General features: G+C 36.2%; 1 protein-coding gene across 1 annotated transcript in view; it reads right to left on the reverse strand.

Moving 5' to 3' along the window:
* Positions 1–26489, reverse strand: part of KIF13B (kinesin family member 13B) — a 331605-nt gene that overhangs the window by 234489 nt on the left and 70627 nt on the right. The gene's annotated exons all lie outside the window — the stretch shown is intronic.

Below are 26489 nucleotides of genomic sequence, written 5' to 3' on the forward strand. Positions count from 1 at the left end.
TTCTTCCAATTATCTAGCTGGTTTTAACCTCCCTCCCTCCCATCTCCTTACCTGAGAGCCCAGGAATCTCAATATTACTTCAGGATAGTTTCAGTGGAAAAGTTGAAAGAAAACCACCAAGAATTCCCATAGCAGCTTAACTTAAATTCACCAATTATTAACAATGCCACAACTGCCTTATCATATTCTCTCTCTCTTTTTCTCCCACACACACACATAATTTTTAAATTTTTTCTGAACCACGAGAATAAGTTGCAGACATCATGCCCCTCTTACCCAAATTATTTCAGTGTATATTTCCTTGAAACAAAGATATCCATTTTAATAACCACAGTACAATATCAAAATCAGGTAATTTAACAATAAAGGAAAGTACTTTTGAAACTGATGTCAAATGGGAACAATAACTGGAATTTCAGCCCTTCTAAAAGGATGAAGTTCCAAACCAAGCCTGAAACTTCAAAGAAAACTGTACACGGAAATGCTTCTTTCTAATCATTCATACATCTCATTCTTTTCTTCATGAGCTCTTCTTCTAAAATAAATTCAGTAAACATATTTGTTTCAATTTATTTCAGATGAGAACATTAAAACTCCAAGGAAAGTCTCACAAATAAGCTGACACATATAATAAATTGTGAATTAATATTCAGCATGTATAATATAAAAGAAAGTTAATTTCTTAGAAATATGTAATATAGAAAAATTTCCTGACAAATAGAGTTGTGAAATACTGGTAGAAGATACTGTTGTAAGATATTTTTTTATACATCTTTTACAAGTAAAATAGAATCTCCTCAATTCCACATGACTTCGTTAAACCTAGCTGAAGGTAAAGGTAAGAAATAATATGTATGAAATGCCCATAATAGGCCCGGTAGATGGCATGTTATTTACTTTTCAAATTTTGCAAGACGTTATTCCAGTTTTACAGATAAAAAACTTATGACTCAGAAAAGTTAAATGACTTCTCCAAGACACAATGATAAGCAATAATGGATCCAGAATTGAAAATTACATCTTCTGATACCAAAGTCCATGTTCTTTCCTTAATCCACACTGCTCAAAACAATCTCTTCAAGTTTCTTTTTTTTTTTTTATTAATTAAAAAAAGAATTAACAAAACAATTAGAAATCATTCCAATCTACATGTACAATCAGTAATTCTTAATAACATCACATAGTTGCATATTCATCATTTCTTAGTACATTTGCATCAATTTAGAAAAAGAAATAAAAAGACAACAGAATAAGAATTAAAACAATAATAGAAAGAAAAAAAAACAAAAACAAAAAACCTATACCTCACATGCAGCTTCATTCAGTGTTCCAACATAATTGCCTTACAATTGGGTAGTATTGTGCTGTCCATTTCTGAGTTTTTATATCCAGTCCCGTTGTACAGTCTGTATCCCTTCATCTCCAATTATCCCTTCTCTTTTTTTTTTTTTTAATTAACGGAAAAAAAGAAATTAACCCAACATTTAGAGATCATACCATTCTACACATGCAATCATTAATTCTTAACATCATCACATAGATGCATGATCATCATTTCTTAGTACATTTGCATTGGTTTAGAAGAACTAGCAACATAACCGAAAAAGATATAGAATGTTAATATAGAGAAAAAAATAAAAGTAATAATAGTAAAATCAAAACAAAACAAAACAAAACAAAACAAAAACCTATAGCTCAGATGCAGCTTCATTCAGTGTTTTAACATGATTACTTTACAATTAGGTATTATTGTGCTGTCCATTTTTGAGTTTTTGTATCTAGTCCTGTTGCACAGTCTGTATCCCTTCAGCTTCAATTACCCATTGTCTTACCCTGTTTCTAACTCCTGCTGAACTCTGTTACCAATGACATATTTCAAGTTTATTCTCGAATGTCCGTTCACATCAGTGGGACCATACAGTATTTGTCCTTTAGTTTTTGGCTGGATTCACTCAGCATAATATTCTCTAGGTCCATCCATGTTATTACATGGTTCATAAGTTTATCTTGTCTTAAAGCTGCATAATATTCCATCGTACGTATATACCACAGTTTGTTTAGCCACTCTTCTGTTGATGGAGATTTTGGCTGTTTCCATCTCTTTGCAATTGTAAATAATGCTGCTATAAACATTGGTGTGCAAATGTCCGTTTGTGTCTTTGCCCTTAAGTCCTTTGAGTAGATACCTAGCAATGGTATTGCTGGGTCATATGGCAATTCTATATTCAGCTTTTTGAGGAACCGCCAAACTGCCTTCCACAGTGGTTGCACCCTTTGACATTCCCACCAACAGTGGATAAGTGTGCCTCTTTCTCCGCATCCTCTCCAGCACTTGTCATTTTCTGTTTTGTTGATAATGGCCATTCTGGTGGGTGTGAGATGATATCTCATTGTGGTTTTGATTTGCATTTCTCTAATGGCCAGAGACATTGAGCATCTCTTCATGTGCCTCTTGGCCATCCGTATTTCCTCCTCTGGTAGGTGTCTGTTCAAGTCTTTTTCCCATTTTGTAATTGGGTTGGCTGTCTTTTTGTTGTTGAGATGAACAATCTCTTTATAAATTCTGGATACTAGACCTTTATCTGAAATATCATTTCCAAATATTGTCTCCCATTGTGAAGGCTGTCTTTCTACTTTCTTGATGAAGTTCTTTGATGCACAAAAGTGTTTAATTTTGAGGAGTTCCCATTTATTTATTTCCTTCTTCAGTGCTCTTGCTTTAGGTTTAAGGTCCATAAAACCGCCTCCAGTTGTAAGATCCATAAGATATCTCCCAACATTTTCCTCTAACTGTTTTATGGTCTTAGACCTAATGTTTAGATCTTTGATCCATTTTGAGTTAACTTTTGTATAGGGTGTGAGAGATGGGTCTTCTTTCATTCTTTTGCAAATGGATATCCAGTTCTCTAGGCACCATTTATTGAAGAGACTGTTCTGTCCCAGGTGAGTTGGCTTGACTGCCTTATCAAAGATCAAATGTCCATAGATGAGAGGGTCTATATCTGAGCACTCTATTCGATTCCATTGGTCGATATATCTATCTTTATGCCAATACCATGCTGTTTTGACCACTGTGGCTTCATAATATGCCTTAAAGTCAGGCAGTGCGAGACCTCCAGCTTCGTTTTTTTTCCTCAAGATGTTTTTAGCAATTTGGGGCACCTGCCCTTCCAGATAAATTTGCTTATTGGTTTTTCTATTTCTGAAAAATAAGTTGTTGGGATTTTGATTGGTATTGCATTGAATCTGTAAATCAATTTAGGTAGGATTGACATCTTAACTATATTTAGTCTTCCAATCCATGAACACGGTATGCCCTTCCATCTATTTAGGTCTTCTGTGATTTCTTTTAACAGTTTTTTGTAGTTTTCTTTATATAGGTTTTTTGTCTCTTTAGTTAAATTTATTCCTAGGTATTTTATTCTTTTAGTTGCAATTGTAAATGGGATTCGTTTCTTGAATTCCCCCTCAGCTTGTTCATTACTAGTGTATAGAAATGCTACAGATTTTTGAATGTTGATCTTGTAACCTGCTACTTTGCTGTACTCGTTTATTAGCTCTAGTAGTTTTGTTGTGGATTTTTCCGGGTTTTCGACGTATAGTATCATATCGTCTGCAAACAGTGATAGTTTTACTTCTTCCTTTCCAATTTTGATGCCTTGTATTTCTTTTTCTTGTCTAATTGCTCTGGCTAGAACCTCCAACACAATGTTGAATAATAGTGGTGATAGTGGACATCCTTGTCTTGTTCCTGATCTTAGGGGGAAAGTTTTCAATTTTTCCCCATTGAGGACGATATTAGCTGTGGGTTTTTCATATATTCCCTCTATCATTTTAAGGAAGTTCCCTTGTATTCCTATCTTTTGGAGTGTTTTCAACAGGAAAGGATGTTGAATCTTGTCGAATGCCTTCCCTGCATCAATTGAGATGATCATGTGATTTTTCTGCTTTGATTTGTTGATATGGTGTATTACATTAATTGATTTTCTTATGTTGAACCATCCTTGCATACCTGGGATGAATCCTACTTGGTCATGATGTATAATTCTTTTAATGTGTTGTTGGATACGATTTGCTAGAATTTTATTGAGGATTTTTGCATCTGTATTCATTAGAGAGATTGGTCTGTAGTTTTCTTTTTTTGTAATATCTTTGCCTGGTTTTGGTATGAGGGTGATGTTGGCTTCATAGAATGAATTAGGTAGTTTTCCCTCCACTTCGATTTTTTTGAAGAGTTTCAGGAGAATTGGTAATAATTCTTTCTGGAACGTTTGGTAGAATTCACATGTGAAGCCATCTGGTCCTGGACTTTTCTTTTTAGGAAGCTTTTGAATGACTAATTCAATTTCTTTACTTGTGATTGGTTTGTTGAGGTCATTTATGTCTTCTTGAGTCAAAGTTGGTTGTTCATGTCTTTCCAGGAACCCGTCCATTTCCTCTAAATTGTTGTATTTATTAGCGTAAAGTTGTTCATAGTATCCTGTTATTACCTTCTTTATTTCTGTGAGGTCAGTAGTTATGTCTCCTCGTCCATTTCTGATCTTATTTATTTGCATCCTCTCTCTTCTTCTTTTTGTCAATCTTGCTAAGGGCCCATCAATCTTATTGATTTTCTCATAGAACCAACTTCTGGCCTTATTGATTTTCTCTATTGTTTTCATGTTTTCAATTTCATTTATTTGTGCTCTAATCTTTGTTATTTCTTTCCTTTTGCTTGCTTTGGGGTTAGCTTGCTGTTCTTTCTCCAGTTCTTTCAAATGGATAGTTAATTCCTGCATTTTTGCCTTTTCTTCTTTTCTGATATAGGCATTTAGAGCAATAAATTTCCCTCTTAGCACTGCCTTTGCTGCGTCCCGTAAGTTTTGATATGTTGTGTTTTCATTTTCATTCACCTCGAGGTATTTGCTAATTTCTCTTGCAATTTCTTCTTTGACCCAGTCGTTGTTTAGGAGTGTGCTGTTGAGCCTCCACGTATTTGTGAATTTTCTGGCACTCTGCCTATTATTGATTTCCAACATCATTCCTTTATGGTCCGAGAAATTGTTGTATAAGATTTCAATCTTTTTAAATTTGTTAAGACTTGCTTTGTGACCCAGCATATGGTCTATCTTTGAGAATGATCCATGAGCACTTGAGAAAAAGGTGTATCCTGCTGTTGTGGGATGTAATGTCCTATAAATGTCTATTAAGTCTAGTTCATTTATAGTACTATTCAGATTCTCTATTTCTTTGTTGATCCTCTGTCTAGATGTTCTGTCCCTTGATGAGAGTGGTGAGTTGAAGTCTCCAACTATTATGGTATATGAGTCTATTTCCCTTTTCAGTGTTTGCAGTATATTCCTCACGTATTTTGGGGCATTCTGATTCGGTGCGTAAATATTTATGATTGTTATGTCTTCTTGTTTAATTGTTCCTTTTATTACTATATAGTGTCCTTCTTTGTCTCTTTAACTGTTTTACATTTGAAGTCTAATTTGTTGGATATTAGTATAGCCACTCCTGCTCTTTTCTGGTTGTTATTTGCATGAAATATCTTTTCCCAACCTTTCACTTTCAACCTATGTTTATCTTTGGGTCTAAGATGTGTTTCCTGTAGACAGCATATAGAAGGATCCTGTTTTTTAATCCATTCTGCCAATCTATGTCTTTTGATTGGGGAATTCAGTCCATTGACATTTAGTGTTATTACTGTTTGGATAATATTTTCCTCTAACATTTTGCCTTTTGTATTATATATATCATATCTGATTTTCCTTCTTTCTACACTCTTTTCCATATCTCTCTCTTCTGTCTTTTTGTATCTGACTCTAGTGCTCCCTTTAGTATTTCTTGCAAAGCTGGTCTCTTGGTCACAAATTCTTTCAGTGACTTTTTGTCTGAGAATGTTTTAATTTCTCCTTCATTTTTGAAGGATAATTTTGCTGGATATAGGAGTCTTGGTTGGCAGTTTTTCTCTTTTAGTATTTTAAATATATCATCCCACTGTCTTCTAGCTTCCATGGTTTCTGCTGAGAAATCTACACAAAGTCTTATTGGGTTTCCCTTGTATGTAATGGATTGTTTTTCTCTTGCTGCTTTCAAGATCTTCTCTTTCTCTTTGACCTCTGACATTCTAACTAGTAAGTGTCTTGGAGAACGCCTATTTGGGTCTAATCTCTTTGGGGTGCGCTGCACTTCTTGGATCTGTAATTTTAGGTCTTTCATAAGAGTTGGGAAATTTTCAGTGATAATTTCTTCCATTAGTTTTTCTCCTCCTTTTCCCTTCTCTTCTCCTTCTGGGACACCCACAACACATATATTTGTGCGGTTCATATTGTCCTTGAGTTCCCTGTACCCTGTTCAAATTTTTCCATTCTTTTCCCGATAGTTTCTGTTTCTTTTTGGAATTCAGATGTTCCATCCTCCAAATCACTAATTCTATCTTCTGTCTCTTTAAATCTATCATTGTAGCTATCCATTATTTTTTCTATGTTTGCTACTTTATCCTTCACTTCCATAAGTTCTGGATTTGTTTTTTCAGTTTTTCTATTTCTTCTTTATGTTCAGCCCATGTCCTCTTCATGTCCTCCCTCAATTTATCGATTTCATTTTTGAAGAGGTTTTCCATTTCTGTTCGTATATTCAGCATTAGTTGTCTCAGCTCTTGTGTCTCATTTGAGCTATTGGTTTGTTCCTTTGACTGAGCCATATTCTCAATCTTTTGAGCGTGGACAGTTATCTTCTGCTGCTGGCGTCTGGGCATTTATTCAGATTTCTCTTGGTGTTGGACCCAGCAAGGTTGTAATATTTTTCTGTGAAATCTCTGGGTTCTGTTTTTCTTATCCTGCCCAGTAGGTGGCGCTCGTGGCACACGTTTGTCTGCGGGTCCCACCAGTAAAAGGTGCTGTGGGACCTTAAACTTTGGAAAACTCTCGCCGTCCTGGGGGTTCGCTAGCCGAAGCGGCTTGAGCCGGCCCAGGGTCCGAACGCAGGGAGGGTTGCTGGTCGCCGCAGCCAGGGAAAGAGCCCGTCCGAATTTCCTAGTCGGCCCTGGGCAACACGCGTGGCGGGAGGGCGCCAGCGGCAGCGGCCCGCCCGAGAGAGTGCACGTTCCCCGGGAGTCACGGGGTCACCGTTCTCCGCGGCCTGGGGGTTTCCGATCCAATTCTCTCAGTTGGTCCGGGGGCTGCGCGTGGTGTGGGCGCCAGTCGCCTTGGTTTCAGGGGACCACCTCTCCAATTCTCCCAGCCGGCCCGGGAAGGGGGAAGGGAGTAACTCCGGCCGCTTGCCACCCCGCCCGGTAAGGCCCGCGCGCCTCGGCGATCTCACCCGAGCTGCTTCTCTCAGCCAGCCAGCCGTTCCAGGATGGGGTACGCTGTCTTTTTTATCTCTGTTGTGGCTTTGGGCGCTTTCTGTATCGTTTCTACTCCCCTAGTAGGTGTCCTGGAGAAGAAACTAAGATTCGCGCGTCTTACTAAGCCGCCATCTTCCAGGAAGTCCCTCTTCAAGTTTCTTTGAGACTTAAGAATCTATGAGTCAAACACTAACTGCTTTTGCTAAAAGAAACATTTCCTAATGTTATTTACCCAAATAAAAGGTTTGCATTTGGATGCTTATTCCAGCTCAAATTTACTATTCACTATATTTATAAAAATTCCACATTGTCTTTTGAGAGAAAGATAACATGTTCAGATTACTTTATGCTAAAATAAAATATTTTATACGAAGTAAAAATGCGGAGTTACTATTTAAATTGCACAGTTTCTATTCGGGTTGATGGAGAAGTTTTGGTAATGGATAGTGATGACGGTACAACAATATTATGAATGTAATTAAGAGCACTGAACTATAATTTGAATGTGATTAAAAGTGAATATTTTAAGTAGTATATATAAGAATAACATTTTTAAGAAAACAACAGGATTGTAATACAAACAGTGAATTTTAATGCAAATGATACACTAGAGTTAACAGCATAATTACGAAAATGTTCTTTCAGGAATTGTGACAAATGTACCACAGTAAGGGAAGGTGCTAATGACAGGGTGATACATGGGAATTATGTATTTATGCATGATTTTTCTGTACTTACAGCTCCTCTAATTTTTTTTTATTAATTAAAAAAAGAATTAACAAAACAATTAGAAATCATTCCATTCTACATGTACAATCAGTAATTCTTAATAACATCACATAGTTGCATATTCATCATTTCTTAGTACATTTGCATCGATTTAGAAAAAGAAATAAAAAGACAACAAAATAAGAATTAAAATGATAATAGAAAGAAAAAAAAAACCTATACCTCGCATGCAGCTTCATTCAGTGTTTTAACATACTTGCATTACAATTAGGTAGTATTGTGCTGTCCATTTCTGAGTTTTTATATCCAGTCCCGTTGTACAGTCTGTATCCCTTCAGCTCCAATTACCCCTTCTCCTTTTTTTTTTTTAATTAACAGAAAAAAAGAAACTAACCCAACATTTAGAAATCATACCATTCTACATATGCAATCAGTAATTCTTAACATCATCACATAGATGCATGATCATCATTTCTTAGTACATTTGCATCGGTTTAGAAGAACTAGCAACATTACCGAAAAAGATATAGAATGTTAATATAGAGAAAAAAATAAAAGTAATAATAGTAAAATCAAAACAAAACAAAACAAAAACCTATAGCTCAGATGCAGCTTCATTCAGTGTTTCAACATGATTACTTTACAATTAGGTACTACTGTGCTGTCCATTTTTGAGTTTTTGTATCTAGTCCTGTTACACCGTCTGTATCCCTTCAACTCCAATTGGCCATTATCTTACCCTATTTCTACCTCCTGCTGGACTCTGTTACCAATGACATATTCCAAATTTATTCTCGAATGTCTGTTCACATCAGTGGGACCATACAGTATTTGCCCTTTAGTTTTTGGCTAGACTCACTCAGCATAATGTTCTCTAGGTCCATCCATGTTATTACATGCTTCATAAGTTTATCCTGTCATAAAGCTGCATAGTATTCCATCGTATGTATATACTACAGTTTGTTTAGCCACTCTTCTGTTGATGGAGATTTCGGCTGCTTCCATCTCTTTGCAATTGTAAATAACGCTGCTATAAACATTGGTGTGCAAATGTCCATTTGGGTCTCTGCCCTTAAATCCTCTGAGTAGATTCCCAGCAATGGTATTCCTGGGTCATATGGCAATTCTATATTCAGCTTTTTGAGGAACCACCAAACTGCATTCCACAGTGGTTGCACCATTTGACATTTCCAACAACAGTGGATAAGTGTGCCTCTTTCTCCGCATCCTCTCCAGCACTTGTCATTTTCTGTTTTGTTGATAATGGCCATTCTGGTGGGTGTGAGATGATATCTCATTGTGGTTTTGATTTGCATTTGTCTAATGGCCAGGGACATTGAGCATCTCTTCATGTGCCTTTTGGCCATTTGTATTTCCTCTTCTGATAGGTGTCTCTTCAAGTCTTTTTCCCATTTTGTAATTGGGTTGGCTGTCTTTTTGTTGTTGAGATGAACAATCTCTTTATAAATTCTGGATACTAGACCTTTATCTGATATGTCATTTCCAAATATTGTCTCCCATTGTGTAGGCTGTCTTTCTACTTTCTTGATGAAGTTCTTTGATGCACAAAAGTGTTTAATTTTGAGGAGCTCCCATTTATTTATTTCCTTCTTCAGTGCTCTTGCTTTAGGTTTAAGGTCCATAAAACCGCCTCCAGTTGTAAGATTCATAAGATATCTCCCAACATTTTCCTCTAACTGTTTTATGGTCTTAGACCTAATGTTTAGATCTTTAATCCATTTTGAGTTAACTTTTGTATAGGGTGTGAGAGATGGGTCCTCTTTCATTCTTTTGCATATGGATATCCAGTTCTCTAGGCACCATTTATTGAAGAGACTGTTCTGTCCCAGGTGAGCTGGCTTGACTGCCTTATCAAAGATCAAATGTCCATAGATGAGAGGGTCTATATCTGAGCACTCTATTCGATTCCATTGGTCGATATATCTATCTTTATGCCAATACCATGCAGTTTTGACCACTGTGGCTTCATAATATGCCTTAAAGTCAGGCAGCGCGAGATCTCCAGCTTCGTTTTTTTTCCTCAAGATGTTTTTAGCAATTCGGGGCACCCTGCCCTTCCAGATAAATTTGCTTATTGGTTTTTCTATTTCTGAAAAATAAGTTGTTGGGATTTTGATTGGTATTGCATTGAATCTGTAAATCAATTTAGGTAGGATTGACATCTTAACTATATTTAGTCTTCCAATCCATGAACACGGTATGCCCTTCCATCTATTTAGGTCTTCTGTGATTTCTTTTAACAGTTTTTTGTAGTTTTCTTTATATAGGTTTTTTGTCTCTTTAGTTAAATTTATTCCTAGGTATTTTATTCTTTTAGTTGCAATTGTAAATGGGATTCGTTTCTTGAATTCCCCCTCAGCTTGTTCATTACTAGTGTATAGAAATGCTACAGATTTCTGAATGTTGATCTTGTAACCTGCTACTTTGCTGTACTCATTTATTAGCTCTAGTAGTTTTGTTGTGGATTTTTCCGGGTTTTCGATGTATAGTATCATATCGTCTGCAAACAGTGATAATTTTACTTTTTCCTTTCCAATTTTGATGCCTTGTATTTCTTTTTCTTGTCTAATTGCTCTGGCTAGAACCTCCAACACAATGTTGAATAATAGTGGTGATAGTGGACATCCTTGTCTTGTTCCTAATCTTAGGGGGAAAGTTTTCAATTTTTCCCCATTGAGGACGATATTAGCTGTGGGTTTTTCATATATTCCCTCTATCATTTTAAGGAAGTTCCCTTGTATTCCTATCTTTCGAAGTGTTTTCAACAGGAAAGGATGTTGAATCTTGTCAAATGCCTTCTCTGCATCAAATGAGATGATCATGTGATTTTTCTGCTTTGATTTGTTGATATGGTGTATTACATTAATTGATTTTCTTATGTTGAACCATCCTTGCATACCTGGGATGAATCCTACTTGGTCATGATGTATAATTCTTTTAATGTGCTGTTGGATACGATTTGCTAGAATTTTATTGAGGATTTTTGCATCTGTATTCATTAGAGAGATTGGTCTGTAGTTTTCTTTTTTTGTAATATCTTTGCCTGGTTTTGGTATGAGGGTGATGTTGGCTTCATAGAATGAATTAGGTAGTTTTCCCTCCACTTCGATTTTTTTGAAGAGTTTGAAGAGAATTGGTACTAATTCTTTCTGGAACGTTTGGTAGAATTCACATGTGAAGCCATCTGGTCCTGGACTTTTCTTTTTAGGAAGCTTTTGAATGACTAATTCAATTTCTTTACTTGTGATTGGTTTGTTGAGGTCATTTATGTCTTCTTGAGTCAAAGTTGGTTGTTCATGTCTTTCCAGGAACCCGTCCATTTCCTCTAAATTGTTGTATTTATTAGCGTAAAGTTGTTCATAGTATCCTGTTATTACCTCCTTTATTTCTGTGAGGTCAGTAGTTATGTCTCCTCGTCCATTTCTGATCTTATTTATTTGCATCCTCTCTCTTCTTCTTTTTGTCAATCTTGCTAAGGGCCCATCAATCTTATTGATTTTCTCATAGAACCAACTTCTGGCCTTATTGATATTCTCTATTGTTTTCATGTTTTCAATTTCATTTATTTGTGCTCTAATCTTTGTTATTTCTTTCCTTTTGCTTGCTTTGGGGTTAGCTTGCTGTTCTTTCTCCAGTTCTTCCAAATGGATAGTTAATTCCTGCATTTTTGCCTTTTCTTCTTTTCTGATATAGGCATTTAGAGCAATAAATTTCCCTCTTAGCACTGCCTTTGCTGCGTCCCGTAAGTTTTGATATGTTGTGTTTTCATTTTCATTCACCTCGAGGTATTTGCTAATTTCTCTTGCAATTTCTTCTTTGACCCAGTCGTTGTTTAGGAGTGTGCTGTTGAGCCTCCACGTATTTGTGAATTTTCTGGCACTCTGCCTATTATTGATTTCCAACATCATTCCTTTATGGTCCGAGAAAGTGTTGTGTAAGATTTCAATCTTTTTAAATTTGTTAAGACTTGCTTTGTGACCCAGCATATGGTCTATCTTTGAGAATGATCCATGAGCACTTGAGAAAAAGGTGTATCCTGCTGTTGTGGGATGTAATGTCCTATAAATGTCTATTAAGTCTAGTTCATTTATAGTACTATTCAGATTCTCTATTTCTTTGTTGATCCTCTGTCTAGATGTTCTGTCCCTTGATGAGAGTGGTGAGTTGAAGTCTCCAACTATTATGGTATATGAGTCTATTTCCCTTTTCAGTGTTTGCAGTATATTCCTCACGTATTTTGGGGCATTCTGATTCGGTGCGTAAATATTTATGATTGTTATGTCTTCTTGTTTAATTGTTCCTTTTATTACTATATAGTGTCCTTCTTTGTCTCTTTAACTGTTTTACATTTGAAGTCTAATTTGTTGGATATTAGTATAGCCACTCCTGCTCTTTTCTGGTTGTTATTTGCATGAAATATCTTTTCCCAACCTTTCACTTTCAACCTATGTTTATCTTTGGGTCTAAGATGTGTTTCCTGTAGACAGCATATAGAAGGATCCTGTTTTTTAATCCATTCTGCCAATCTATGTCTTTTGATTGGGGAATTCAGTCCATTGACATTTAGTGTTATTACTGTTTGGATAATATTTTCCTCTAACATTTTGCCTTTTGTATTATATATATCATATCTGATTTTCCTTCTTTCTACACTCTTCTCCATACCTCTCTCTTCTGTCTTTTCGACAGAAAAGATCGAGATGGTATAATCTAGGAATGCCTAGAGTCTATAATAACAGTGAAATGTACAAGGTACAATTTTAAAAATCTTTTTGCATGAGGAAGAACAAAGGAATATCATTGTTGCAGGGTACTGAAAATAGATGGTAATTAATATTTTAAAATGTCACCTTATGTATGAGACTAAAGCAAAAAATGTTTATCTGTTACAAAATTAATATTTTGACTAGTGCATTTCCTAATATAACTTATGTATATAGTTTGATTGAATGCCATAAGTACTTGGAATCTCAGGTAGGACATGAGATTTTGTTGGTTTGTCCAGAGTGATGCCCCAATGAATCCCAGAGTGATTCGATCAGTGAGTGGAAAAGTATCTGCAAAGCCCCCTTCGGGGAGTGGTGAGAACAGGGAGAAATTCAACTTCCCCAAGTTGAATTCTTGATATTCTCACAAGCAGTGTGGACAACAAAAGCTACAGGCTGAGCCCCCAGGCTTGGGGGTTGTTCACATGAAACTTAACCCCACAAAGGATAGGTCAAGTCTACTTAAAATTTAGGCCTAAGAGTCACCCCCAAGAGAACCTCTTTTGTTGCTCAGATGTGGCCTCTCTCTCCAGCCTATATGATGAGCAGTCTCACCACCCTACCCTTCTCTACGTGGGACATGACTCCCAGGGGTGTGGACCTTCCTGGCAATGTGGGACAGATATCCTGGAATGAGCAGAGACTCAGCATCAAGGACTGAGAAAAACCCTTGAATGAGCTGAGACTTAGCATCAAGGGATTGAAAAACCTTCTCGACCAAAAGGGGGAAGAGGGAAATGAGACAAAGTGTCAGTGGCTGAGAATTCCAAACAGAGTCGTGAGGTTATCCTGGAGGTTATTCTCATGCATTAAGTAGATATCACCTTGTTGTTCAAGATGTAACGGAGAGGCTGGAAGGAACTGCCTGAAAATGTAGAGCTGTGTTTCAGTAGCCATGTTTCTTGATGATGATTGAACAATGATATAGCTTTCACAATGAGACTCTGTGAATGTGAAAACCTTGTGTCTGATGCTCCTTTTAGCTACTATATCAACAGAAGAGTAGAACATACAGAATAAAAATAAATAATAGGGGGAACAAATGTTAAAATAAATTTAGTTTGAAATGCTAGTGGTAAATGAAAGCACGGGGTAAGGGGTATGGTATGTATAATCTTTTTTTCTCTATTATTGTTTTATTTCTTTTCCTGTTGTTTTTTTATTTCTTTTTCTAAATCGATGCAAATGTTCTAAGAAATGATGAATATGCAACTATGTGATGATATTAAGAATTGCTGATTGTATATGTAGAATGGAATGCTATCTTAATGTTTTCTTTGTTAATTTTTTTTAATTAATAAAAAAAGTTTAAAAAAAAAAAAAAAGTCAATGGCTGAGAGATTTCAAACAGATTTGAGAGGTTATCCTGGAGGTTATTCTTACACATTGTATAGATTTCACCTTTTTAGTTGAGGCATATTGGAGAGGCTGGAGGGAAGTGCCTGAAACTGTAGAGCTGTGTCCCAGTAGCCATGTTTCTTAAAGATGATTGCATAATGATACAGCTTTCACAATGTGACTGTGTGATTGTGAAAACCTTGTGTTTGATGCTCTTTTTATCTATGGTATGGACAGATGAGTAAAACATATGATATGGATTAAAAAAATACATAATGGGGGAACAAATGTTAAAATAAATTTAGTAGATTGAAATGCTAGTGATCAACGAAAGGGAGTGATAAGGGGTATAGAAAAAAGATAGGGGACACAAGGCTAAAATATAATGGTAGATGGACATACAAGCAATCAATGAGAGGGAGGGGCAAGGGGTATGGTATGTATGAGGTTTTTTTCTTTTTATTTCTTTTTCTGAACTGATGCAAATGTTCTAAGAAATTATGATGGTGATGAATATTCAAAAATATCTCTCTTTCAACATGGTTTGTAAACGTATAAAGCAAAACAAAATAAAATTAAAAAATAAAAAACTATTGGGATAAATTAACAAATACACTATTATTTATTATTATGGTGGATTTTTAAGAAGTCTTTTTCAAAAATTAGATGAAATCCAAAACCCAGAAAAAGAAATACAAGATTTTCATACCCAACAACCAGAAAACATACATTTTTTTTTTCAGGCAGTCATGGAACATTTATAAAATATGGACTCTGTGTTAGGCTACAAAGAAAATCCTAACTTCTACAAAGCAGAAACACATATGCTATATTTCTATAAACGAGTGCAATGAAATGGAAAATTAACAGCAAATTCCCTATCTGCTTATTGCCTGAAAATGTGGAGCTGTGCTCTGGTGGCCGAGTTTCTTGAAGATAATTGTATGATGATGTGGCTGTCGCAGTGTGACTGTGTGGTTGTGAGAGCCTTATGTCTGATGCTCCTTTTGTCTCCTTATCTATGGACAAGTAAAACATATGGATTAAAAATAAATAAATAATAGGGGGAACAAATGTTAAAATAAATTTAGTAGATTGAAATGCTGGTGATCGGTGAAGGGGAGGGGTAAGGGGTATGGTATGTATGAATTTTTTTCTGTTTTCTTTTTACTGCTTTTTCTAAATTGATGCAGTTCTAAGAAATGATCATGATGATGAATATACAACTATGTGATGATAGTGTGAGTTACTGATTATATAACAAGAAAGGAATGATCATATGATAACAATGTTTGTGTTTGTATGTGGTTATGTATCATAAATAAAAAAATAAATTTAAAAAAATTCCTATCTGCTTAGAAATTTAAAATTCTCTTGCAAATAAATCTTAAAACAAAGAAGAAATCTAAAAGGAAATCACAAACTATTTTGAAATGAACAAAAGATAAAACAAGGGACCAAAGTGGTTCAACAAGAAAAAACATATAGTCCCAATGCATGTAATTAGAAGAATTCAGCTGAAAAAGTCAGATAGGCAAACAGACCTACACAAATCAAAAGGATGTGATACAGGTAACATCAGAAGGAACAGCCCGGGGCCGACCTGCTGGGCAGCTCATCCACACTCATCCCAGTTCCCTTCTCTGTCCTTGCCTACATCTACTTAGACTCTGGAAAGCTAAATTCTCCGTTTCTCAGCCTCTGCTGTGGTCGCAGTTCTGACGGGTGAAGGAAGGGGAAGTCTTTGGGGTGGGAGGAAGGGTTTTCACTCCAGAAAAAACAAGACGGCACACGGAGAAAGTCTCCCCTTGTCCTCCTCTCGTTTGGGGTCCTCCCCGTGGAGTGGATCTGGAGCGGCAGCCATCTTGGGACCATGAGGCCACAAGCATGAGGATAAAAGCCTGTGTGCCAAGAATGGCAGAGCAGAGAGGCAGAGCGAGCCTGGGGTGGCTTTGCTGAGAGCTGAATCAATACACAGCCAGCAAAGGCTATCTATTAACTTGTGATATGAGAAAAGTAAACCCAACTTGCTTACATCTTTGAAAATAATCTTTCATGTTACCTACAGTCAAGCACAGTCCTCCTAATGGAGACACACAGAGAAAACAATGAAAAAGGAGAATCAATCAGTAAAAGCAATAGCCGATTTTAAAAAATAAGACCACATAAAAGAAGAAAACATGAGGTCTGAGTAATTTGAAAAATAAAGCTGTATGTAAACAACATTAGGAATGAGAATGAGGGCATAACTACAGATTTAGAAAAGATACTAAAATGCATATCAATATATTTGAAAATGTAAATAGAATATGCTTATTCTAGGAAAAAAAAGAATTACTGATTGTATATATAGAATGGAATGATATCTTAATGTTTTGTTTGTTAATTTTTTTAATTAATAAAAAAAAGTTTAAAAAAATATATCTGACTGGCTTTTCAAAACACCTAGTACTTTTTTCTTTTTATTTTATAACTAAGAAACAACCATTAAATATTCAAAAATTTCTATTTTAACATTTCAATTAATGACACTTGCAGACCACTTCTGCATCAGAGATTGTTAAAATATTAATATAAATTCTTGCTTCTGCCTTAAAACATAATTTAAATACAATTTTTTGTAAAGCAAATGTAACAAATAGTTTAGAAAAACAATTTTTTAAGTAAATTATCCAACCAACTCCACCTCATGAATATTTTGTAGTGGGAAGTCAGAGCAGATAGACAATAGACAGTCAGCAGGACCTCTCCAAGACTGGACTGTTTACTTATTCTATTTTAGTATTTCCATCTAAATATGGAATATAATAAATATATAAGAATTACCATACATACTGGAATCTCTTCCCATACAACACAATTTTTAATTTACAGAGGAATATTAATCAAACACAGAATATATAAAAGTTTGAAGGACAAAAATAAATCAATGCAGATATTCAAATACACTACATTAATGTTTAAAATCAGTTATGCAAAAATGTAAAAAATTCCTTCTCAATTATAAATATTCCAAGCTCCACTATGATTTACTTTACTTTCAATAAAAGCTATTTTTGCCAATTTACAGTGAAAATTTTTTATATATGCTAATGAGTTCAATGACCTCTCAATTCTTGGTTTTTTAAAGAATTAATGATTTCTACAATATAGGCAGTTCCCAACATTCTTTTGGAAACTACTTATTTCAAACTCAAAATGCATTTTTCCCAGAGAGATAACTATTATAACCTGTATCTCCAACTACATTTTGTTTACACCTAGTCTTTCTTTTACTCATACCAGTGTCAGAATAGTCAATTTCCCATTGTACCCAGCTTTCCATCTCAGGGCCTTTGAAGATGATTTCTTTCCTTCTGGAACTTTTGAGACTAACTCCTATTTATCTGTCAGTTCTCAGCCTATTATCATTTCCAGAGATAGATCTTTCATAAACATTCACTCTAAATTAGATCCCTTATATTCTCAATCACAATATTTGGGAGAATAAAAAACATTTCCATTAACATCCCTCCTCTCTAAAATCATCCAAAAAAAAAAACCACATAAGAAACAGAAATACGAATTCCATCTTTGATTAATCTATGAGATATTTATAACTGAAACATATTATATGAAGACAGAAAATGCACCTATCAGAATGCAAGAAAATCTCTCAGAAGTCAGTGGTGCAGGAGATACAAGAAGGTGGGGGGGGACTAAAAAGATGTAAGGTTGTCTGAAAGGAGTAGAACACACACACACGCATACACACACTCCAAGCCCATTCAGAATAGTTAGGTCTGATAGAAAGTATGGTCCTTAGAGAAATTTCTTTAAATCAAAAGAAACAATCTTTTTTCTGTTAGACTCTTCCTCCCACACAAACTATAATTGGTTAAGAATAGAGGAGCAGCCAAAGAAATATGGCCTGAACTACAATTGGTAAATTCCACAATCACGACATTTTAAAAACATGATTTACCCTGATTTAGAAATTCCATAATTTCAAAATTTTCATATATTGAGATAGCATAGTTCAAATATACTATTAACTCAATAACACGTAGTTAAGTTCATCACTTGCAATCCACCTGCCTCTTGTCATCTCTAAAATACACAATTAGAATGAGTTTTGTTCATCGCTTTTTCACTATAAGAAAATTTAACAAGAGTTAAATATTATACAGTCTGATTTAGATTTTTTTTTCACAAAATATATTTCACATCCCATGTGAACAGAATAATAACACATGCTCATTTTAATAATTACACATCCAAATAACTTAAAGGTATATACAGAGGATATAGGATATTCAAATGGATTACTGAAATATTCCAAGGAAAGAACACACCTAAATTTCATTTTTCTCAATATGTGTCTTCTAATTTCATGAATCTATATTTTTCCAGTTTTTCCTGATTGGATCAGTATGAATGGATTCTTCTTGATTGAACTGAATTTATTTGGAAAAAAGTTTTTGATGAGTATTAAATTAACCAACACTGATACCACACCCCCATACACACACCCTTTTCTACATCCAGAGCCATACTTTAATCTCTAGACCAGAGCCCATGCCCTCCTGGTTAACAAACCAGTATAGCCCACAGATGGGCAATTTTCTTCCAGGCATGGAAAGCTATAGCTCTTTTAGAGTCTCAAAAAAGTTTATAACCCAAAAATGGTTAAGAAATAGGGCTCCAGAGACAAGTCACTAAGAGTCATGGGATTTCAAGTCATAGGCAAGTATTTGGCTTGAGAGACTAAACATAACAGACCATGTATGACAACAGAACTGTGACCCACAACCTCTGCAGCAACTAGCCAGGGAAGCCACAGGTCCAGAACAATCAGGATTGAGTCAATCACTGCAAGCTTCCCTATTTTTTTGACCACATCTCCAACTCAGGACCAACCACAGAAAGCCAAATATATTCTCTCTAAGCAAATCACACAAGACACCACCCCAACCCCCAATCATAGTTAACCCACTTTCAGCTTCCCATGCCAATAACCTTCAATCAGAGCATACTCAAAGTCTTCCCTTTATTTTACTATAAACCTATCCCACTTCCATGCCTACCTTTGAGTCTCTGCTAAAGGCAAGAGATTGTGGCTGACTACCTGGTTACAAAAAGCTCTGACAGAAACAGTCTTTGTTCTCATTTGGGTGGTCTTCGTTTATTTCCAAAGGCAGATTAGCTAACATTTTAGATAAGAGAGACATCAGCAAGAGAAGAAGATAATATTAACTTGCCAATTTATATTTTATAATAAGTTTCTGCCAAAAGAGATTGATAAAGAATGACCAAAGAAAGAGAAAACCCAGCTGAGAGACACATCACAGGGAACTGAAAATTTTAAGAATAAAAGAGTATCAGCAGTAAGGAAGGCTATTAAAAGACTAAGCAAGGGTTAGAAGGTACCTTTACTTTTTTCTTCCCCTGTTGGTGGGGGTTGGGAGGAAAAGGGGTACATGGGCCAGGAATCAAACCTGGGTCTCTAGCAGGGCAGGCCAGCACTGAACCATCAATGCACCTTCTCCCTATCTTGATGCAGATTCAACCACACCTCATACAGCCATTCATCTTGCCTAAACCTCAGAAATTCAAGGAATGAGCTCCGTCTTCTTGTGGTAAATCCCACGCTGGCATTAGTGAAATGTTACAGAGGCCAATGCAATGGGAAGCTAAACACAGTGAGACTGAAACTCTCAAAGACCAATTCAAAAAGGTGCTTCAATTGCACTCTTGCGCTCCCCTCCCTGGTGATTCTGTGAGAAAATGTTTTTACTCAGATTCTCCTCCCCTAGCAGGACATAACCCAAAAAGATATCTGTCAGATAAATTTATGTTGCTTCTGTTTCCTTATACTAATCAATGGGAAAGTGGAACAAGCTTTAAGCATGTACCTAAATGGTGACTCTCATGTCCACTCTGTGAACAAGCTTTGAGGGCAGCAAATGAACCAGGGTGAGAAGAGGAGGAGTAAGTGAGTAAGTGGTGGGAATAGCATGGCTGCCATGAATCAAGGAATGAATGGAAAGTGTAATTAAGACAGAGGGTAACTGACTGAAGGGGATGGAATCTAAAAATATCATAAAAAAAAAAAAAGTGGTCAAATTCACACAGTTGTAATTCATTATACTTTTTTCTGAATTCCATATACCTTTGCAGAGCACAAAGTCAGTCCTGTAGAGCTATACCCTATACAGAGGGCCATCGTGAACACTGCCCCCTTAACACCAGTGTGCAAATGTCCACTCATGTTCCCATTCTCAGTTCCTCCAGATATATACCTAGCACTGGGGTTGCGGGCTCATATGGCAGCCCCACTCCTACCACCCCATGGAACCACCATGCTATCCTCCAGAGGGGCTGCACCTCTCAACTTTCCTACCAACACTGAATGGGCACATCTCTTTTTCCACATTTTCTCCAGCACTTATTTCTCTCTGTTCATTTCAAACAGTTTTATTTGCACATCATATAATCAAACCTAACTGAAAAATCAGTGGTTCTTGGTATAATCGCATAACCATGCTTTCACTACCACAATTTATATGAAGACATTTCCTTTTCTTCTGCAAAGACTCCCATGCCCCTCCCCCATATTCCCCGGTTGTTGACATTTAGTTTTGACATAATACCTTTGTTACATTCAGTGGAAATATATTATAATGCTACAATTATAACATTGTTGACTACAGACGCTAGCTTGCATTGATTGTATTTTTTCCTGTATACCATCCCATTTTCAACATCTTGCAATATTGATATTCATTTGTCCTTTAAATATTTGCCAAATTTTTTTTAACCCTCTTTTGAATGGGGAAAAAATGAAAAAAGAATTTTTCAGAAAGTTTGATGTTTTCATCAACATTACACACAAGTAGAGTACAAAATTCGTGTTCCAAAATAACAATATTAATTTTCATTTCTCTTCAGCAACTTACATACTAACTGCTGCTAGAAGAAGAGTAGTCCTAAGTAAAGCTAAAATACCTGCCATCCCAGAGTTCTGTGGTTTCTGTACTTCAGAACGGTACCTGGTTCAGTGGGGAAATGGAGATAAATCCCAGCCCCTACCACAATGGCCAAGCAGTAAGGGGTCACAGCAAAGGAAGGGGCTCAAAGACCAAAGGACTATTGGCTTTTCACAAGGGTGTATCATCCCAGAAGAGGTGCTTTTTCTAATTTGTACAGCCACCTTTCTCTAATTCACACAAAGGCACCATATGCTAGTCAGAATCCAGTAGAGCACACTGGCTTCCACTGATCTTTTTCCACAGGATCAGCAGAAACTGTTTCTTCTCCTAAATATTCATCAGGGTATATAAATATAAATCTAAAACTCCAGCCATGACAGAATAATTAGTTCTCTCTCTCACAAACAAGAAGAAAAATGGACAAAATATAGGTAGCAAAAGCAAGATGAGCCCTATTACCACAGCTTTCTGTCCAGAGGCAGTATACAAGTCTCAGGAAAGAGAGCCCAAGCCACAGCAAGCTGAGTTGACAGAGACTGGAGTTCTGAGAAGCTGAGGCAGCTGAAATTTGCAGGCCAGAGAGAAGGAAGAAATGCAGAGAAAGAACTCCTGGAATCTGCTTCAGTCCTCTTGAGTTTCTGGCTGAATACTAAATTCTACACGCAAAGGGTGAGACTCCAAGAGATGTAAAAATTACAAGGGAAAAAAAAAATTCCTGGGGAACTAAATACTTGCTCACCAACTCCCAGAGCTCAAGTGGGAATGGAAGACATCTGAGGTCTAACCAACCATAATAAAAAGATTTGCTTTAAACAACCCAGGATATAGTAAAGAATCCAGAAAGGCCACACTTTAGGGAGTAGGCTAAAGTAGCCCTTGAGTTAAGGTGACTCCAGACCCAGCCTACCAAAGATTAAAAACAAGCCTCAGAAAGATCAAACTGATTCACAAGTAAATTGCCCAGAGGAATTTCCAGTGTCTCATCCAAACCAATGAATGATGGGGAAAGTTCTCATTAGATCTGTATTGTTAATTCAGAGTCGCTTAGATTCAGACTTAACACAGAATTGGGTTTTTTTAATTGGGGGGGTGAATAATAACTGAGCACCAAGCACTATCTTATCATTAAGTGCTTTATACTCATATCTAATATAGTAATTCTAAAGGTAAATTTTTCCCTCATTTTACACCCGAGTTATTTAGTGCTTAAAAATTAACACAGTTTTCATGTAGATAGTTTGACTGAATGTCATAAGTACTTGGAATCTCAGGTAGCACATGAGATTTTGTTGGTTTGTCCAGAGTGATCCCCTGATGAATCCCAGAATGATTTGATCAGTGACTAGAAAAGTATTTGCAAGCCCCCTTTGGGGAATGGTGAGAGTGGGGAGAAATTCAACTTCCCCAAGTTGAATTCTTGATATTCTCACAAGCAGTGTGGACAACAAAAGCTATAGGCTGAGCCCCCAGGCTTGGGGTTTGTTCACATGAAACTTAACCCCACAAAGGATAGGTCAAGTCTACTTAAAATCTAGGCCTAAGAGTCACCCCCAAGAGAACCTCTTTTGTTGCTCAGATGTGGCCTCTCTCTCCAGCCAATATGATGAGCAGTCTCACCACCCTCCCCCTCTCTGTGTGGGACATGACTTCCAGGGGTGTGGATCTTCCTGGCAACGTCGGACAGAGATCCTGGAATGAGCTGAGACTCAGCATCAAGGGACTGAGAAAAACCCTAGAATGAGCTGAGAATTAACATGAAGGGATTGAGAGAACCTTCTCGACCAAAACAGGGAAGAGTAAAATGAGACAAAGTGTCAATGGCTGAGAGATTCCAAACAGAGTCAAGAGGTTATCTTGGAGGTTATTCTTACGCATTAAGTAGATATTACCTTGTTCAAGATGTAGTGGAGAGGCTAGAGGGAATTGCCTGAAAATGTAGTGCTGTGTTCCAGTAGCCATGTTTCTTGATGATGATTGAACAATGATATAGCTTTCACAATGAGACTCTGTGAATGTGAAAACCTTATGTCCAATGCTCCTTTTAGCTACTATATCAACAGGAGAGTAGAACATATGGAATAAAAATTAATAACAGGGGGAACAAATGTTAAAATATATTCAGTTTGCAATAGTGGTAAATGAAAACGAGGGGTAAGGGGTATGGTACGTATAGTTTTTTTTTCTCTATTATCATTTTATTTCTTTTTCTGTTGTCTTTTTATTTCTTTTTCTAAATCGATGCAAATGTACTAAGAAATGATGAATATGCAACTATGTGATGATATTAAGAATTACTGATTGTATATGTAGAATGGAATGATATTTAAATGTTTTGTTAATTTTTTTTAATTAATAAAAAAGTTAAAAAAAATAAAAATAAAAAAAAAAATTAACACAGTTAGTTGGGGAAGAATTAAGATTCAAACTGGGATTTGCCTAACTCCAAAGCCTGTATTCAAACTGTAGGGTGCTATTAAAAGGGAAAAAATACAAGGCAAAAATATAGTCACCTCTCCATTTCAAAGCCATTATGGATAATAATAATGAATCACAACATTCTGTACTTCATTAAAGGAAATTTCATAATCTCAGGTACAAATTTGTGCACAATGGACAGAATATGCTAAGAAAAATCATAAAATACTAAAATAATGCTAAATGTATCAGAGAACAAAGCAATTAGAAACAAGGTGTTTGGAAAACATTTAGAAATCTTTACACAGATAAATATGACCAATGAACCAAATGTTTTTACTTAACCCTCCAAATCAAAGTCGAATTTGTTTTGTTGTTTGTTTGCTTTTGTTTTTGTTTCTGTGGTGCATGGTCCAGGGTTTCCGGCATGGAAGGTGAGCATTCTACCACTGAACTACTCGTGCACCCTGAATTTCTATTCTTTCTAATCAATGTTAATTACACTATTAATAGTACTCTGTTCTTCCAAAGACAAACTTGAATTTATCTGCTATATCCCACGAACCCAATTCTATCATTATCCTACTAAAAGTGAAAACTGAAATTATTTTTAAAAAACAAAGACCCTTCTCATCATATATTATTTCCATGCTTTTAAATGATGATTTTAATGGGCAAATGAATAACAGAAAAAGCAAAATAAATTAAAACCTTGATTATTTTACAAGAGAAAGAAAAGAGCAAAAATATAGAAAGAGGAAAAAGGGCTGCCATTAGAGTAAGGCTAGAAACCAAAAGTGGCAAAGTTTTAAAAAGCCTAAGAACAAAACTTTGAAAAATTGCTGTTGAGGGGAACAAAACAGCCTGAACTAAGAAGAACCATAGAGCCCCAAACCAGGGAAATTCCTATATTAGAAAAAAAAGATTCTTTAAAGTATGTCAGTCTTCCTATTGCACCCCAGGTTTTCTTACACTCTGGCTACTGAGATAATGTAATTAAGCACTAAATAACTGAGAAGCAGAGTCCAGTTAAAAACCGTGGCATTTTGTTAAGAGCAGTACCTCTAAATCCTATAACAATACATCATTTTAAATATAAATACCTTACCTTAGTCTAAATAACTGGTTATGTAGTTTTGTATGACAGCTTTACTGAGCTTTATATACCACAAAATCAATCTAAGTGTAACAGTCAGTGAGTTTTTAGTAAATGAATACAGTTGTGCAATTATCACCACACTCTAGTAATAGAACATTCCATCATCCCAGAAAGCTCCCTTATGCCCAATTGCAGTCAACCCCAATTCCCATCCCCAGACAACCACTGATCTCCTTTGTGACTTCTGCCTATGCTAGACATTGCAATATGAATGGGATCACACAATTATGTGGGGTTTTTTAAATCTAATTTCTTTCATTTAACACAGCCTCTTTGAGGTTATCCATGTTGTAGCATGTTACCAGTACTCTGAATAGTGTTCACTGCACAGACATTCCACCTTTTCCTTATCCATTCATCAGTGTTTGTTTTTTTCCCCTTACTTTCAAATAAAACAGGCAGCAAGAGAAAGAGGGCAATACACTAGGGAAACCTATGTGGGTAAGTATATGCAGTGGCACAGAGCTAAAGCTATATATGCTTCAGATTCTTAGTTTAAATCTTGTTTTGGAGAGGACAGTCCTTTCTCCATCTCTTCCCTCTATGTGTACCAGCAATTGCTCACATCCAAAAAGAGACCTTGTCTCCCTAACAAAAATACTGAAAGAATATTTATTCCTTATTTCTCATGCTTCCACATGGTAGAACCTAAACTAATACTCCTGATGTCTCTAGGCTCCCTCATTCTATCCTCTTCAGAGGAAGAACAATGAATTATCAATTTAATGGTGCTCAAGAGAAGGAAGTGGATACACAGGCTCCGCTCCTCCATACCATAAAGGAGGCCTGTAGTTGTCCAGCTTGCCTATGACTGGGCAAGTATGTATGATTTTAGAGGTGAAATTTCAGTAAACCAACTTGGGTGGCAGACCTGCACCATTTTCTCCCTATAGCTTTATCAGTAACAGGTAAAAGGAGACATAGGAAAACAAAGTGGCAAAGAAACTGAGCTCTGGAATCAAATTGCTTGGTTTTCAATTTTAGTTCCAACACTTACTATGTGACCTTAGACAATTAACCTCTCCATGCTTTGGGTTTCCTTATCTGTAAAATGTAGATAATAAGAGAGCCTATTTCAAACGATTGCTCTGAAGCTTAGTGCAATTATTGGCACAAAATAAGCACTAAGTATTACTGATCTTTTTGACTATCTCAGTTCAGAAATGAAGTGGAGAAGAAAGGGATATTGTGTCTGGTCTTCCTAAAATCCCAACAGAATCACTTTCAAGGGTAAATGGTGATGAATGCTTTATGGCTCTAGTGACAAGATGATGCAGATTTATTTTACTCTCTGGTAGATTCATTTGGAGAAAAAGCAGAGTAAGAGCCAGCTAGAAGAACATTTACATTAATATGATTTTTTTGAAGGAGAAGAGTTGTTAGGAACAACGCAAAGATAGTTCATTATAATTTACTATGCTTAAATATACCACTCACTAATAATAAATACTAGAGTTTAATAGCCTTTCCTAATACTACCTCCCCATCTCCTTACTTATTCTGGTTATCAGCTGATTTCCCCCTTGAACTTCTCAAACCTGTTTCCTATCTGAAGTACCACATACCTTGGAACATTATGAGCCACAGTTACACCATGCTTATTGGATGGGATAAGATCAGTTAAGGAGACAATCTAAGGTTCCCAGAATACCTTATAACATGTTTTGTACTGTATCAATTGTTTACAGGTGCTTCTGCTGCCTCCTTTGCCACACCAATGCCTTCATCTTGATATTCTCAGAACCTAAACTTAGCCC

Source organism: Tamandua tetradactyla, chromosome 3 (assembly GCF_023851605.1).
Source record: "Tamandua tetradactyla isolate mTamTet1 chromosome 3, mTamTet1.pri, whole genome shotgun sequence".
Lineage (NCBI taxonomy): Eukaryota > Metazoa > Chordata > Mammalia > Pilosa > Myrmecophagidae > Tamandua > Tamandua tetradactyla.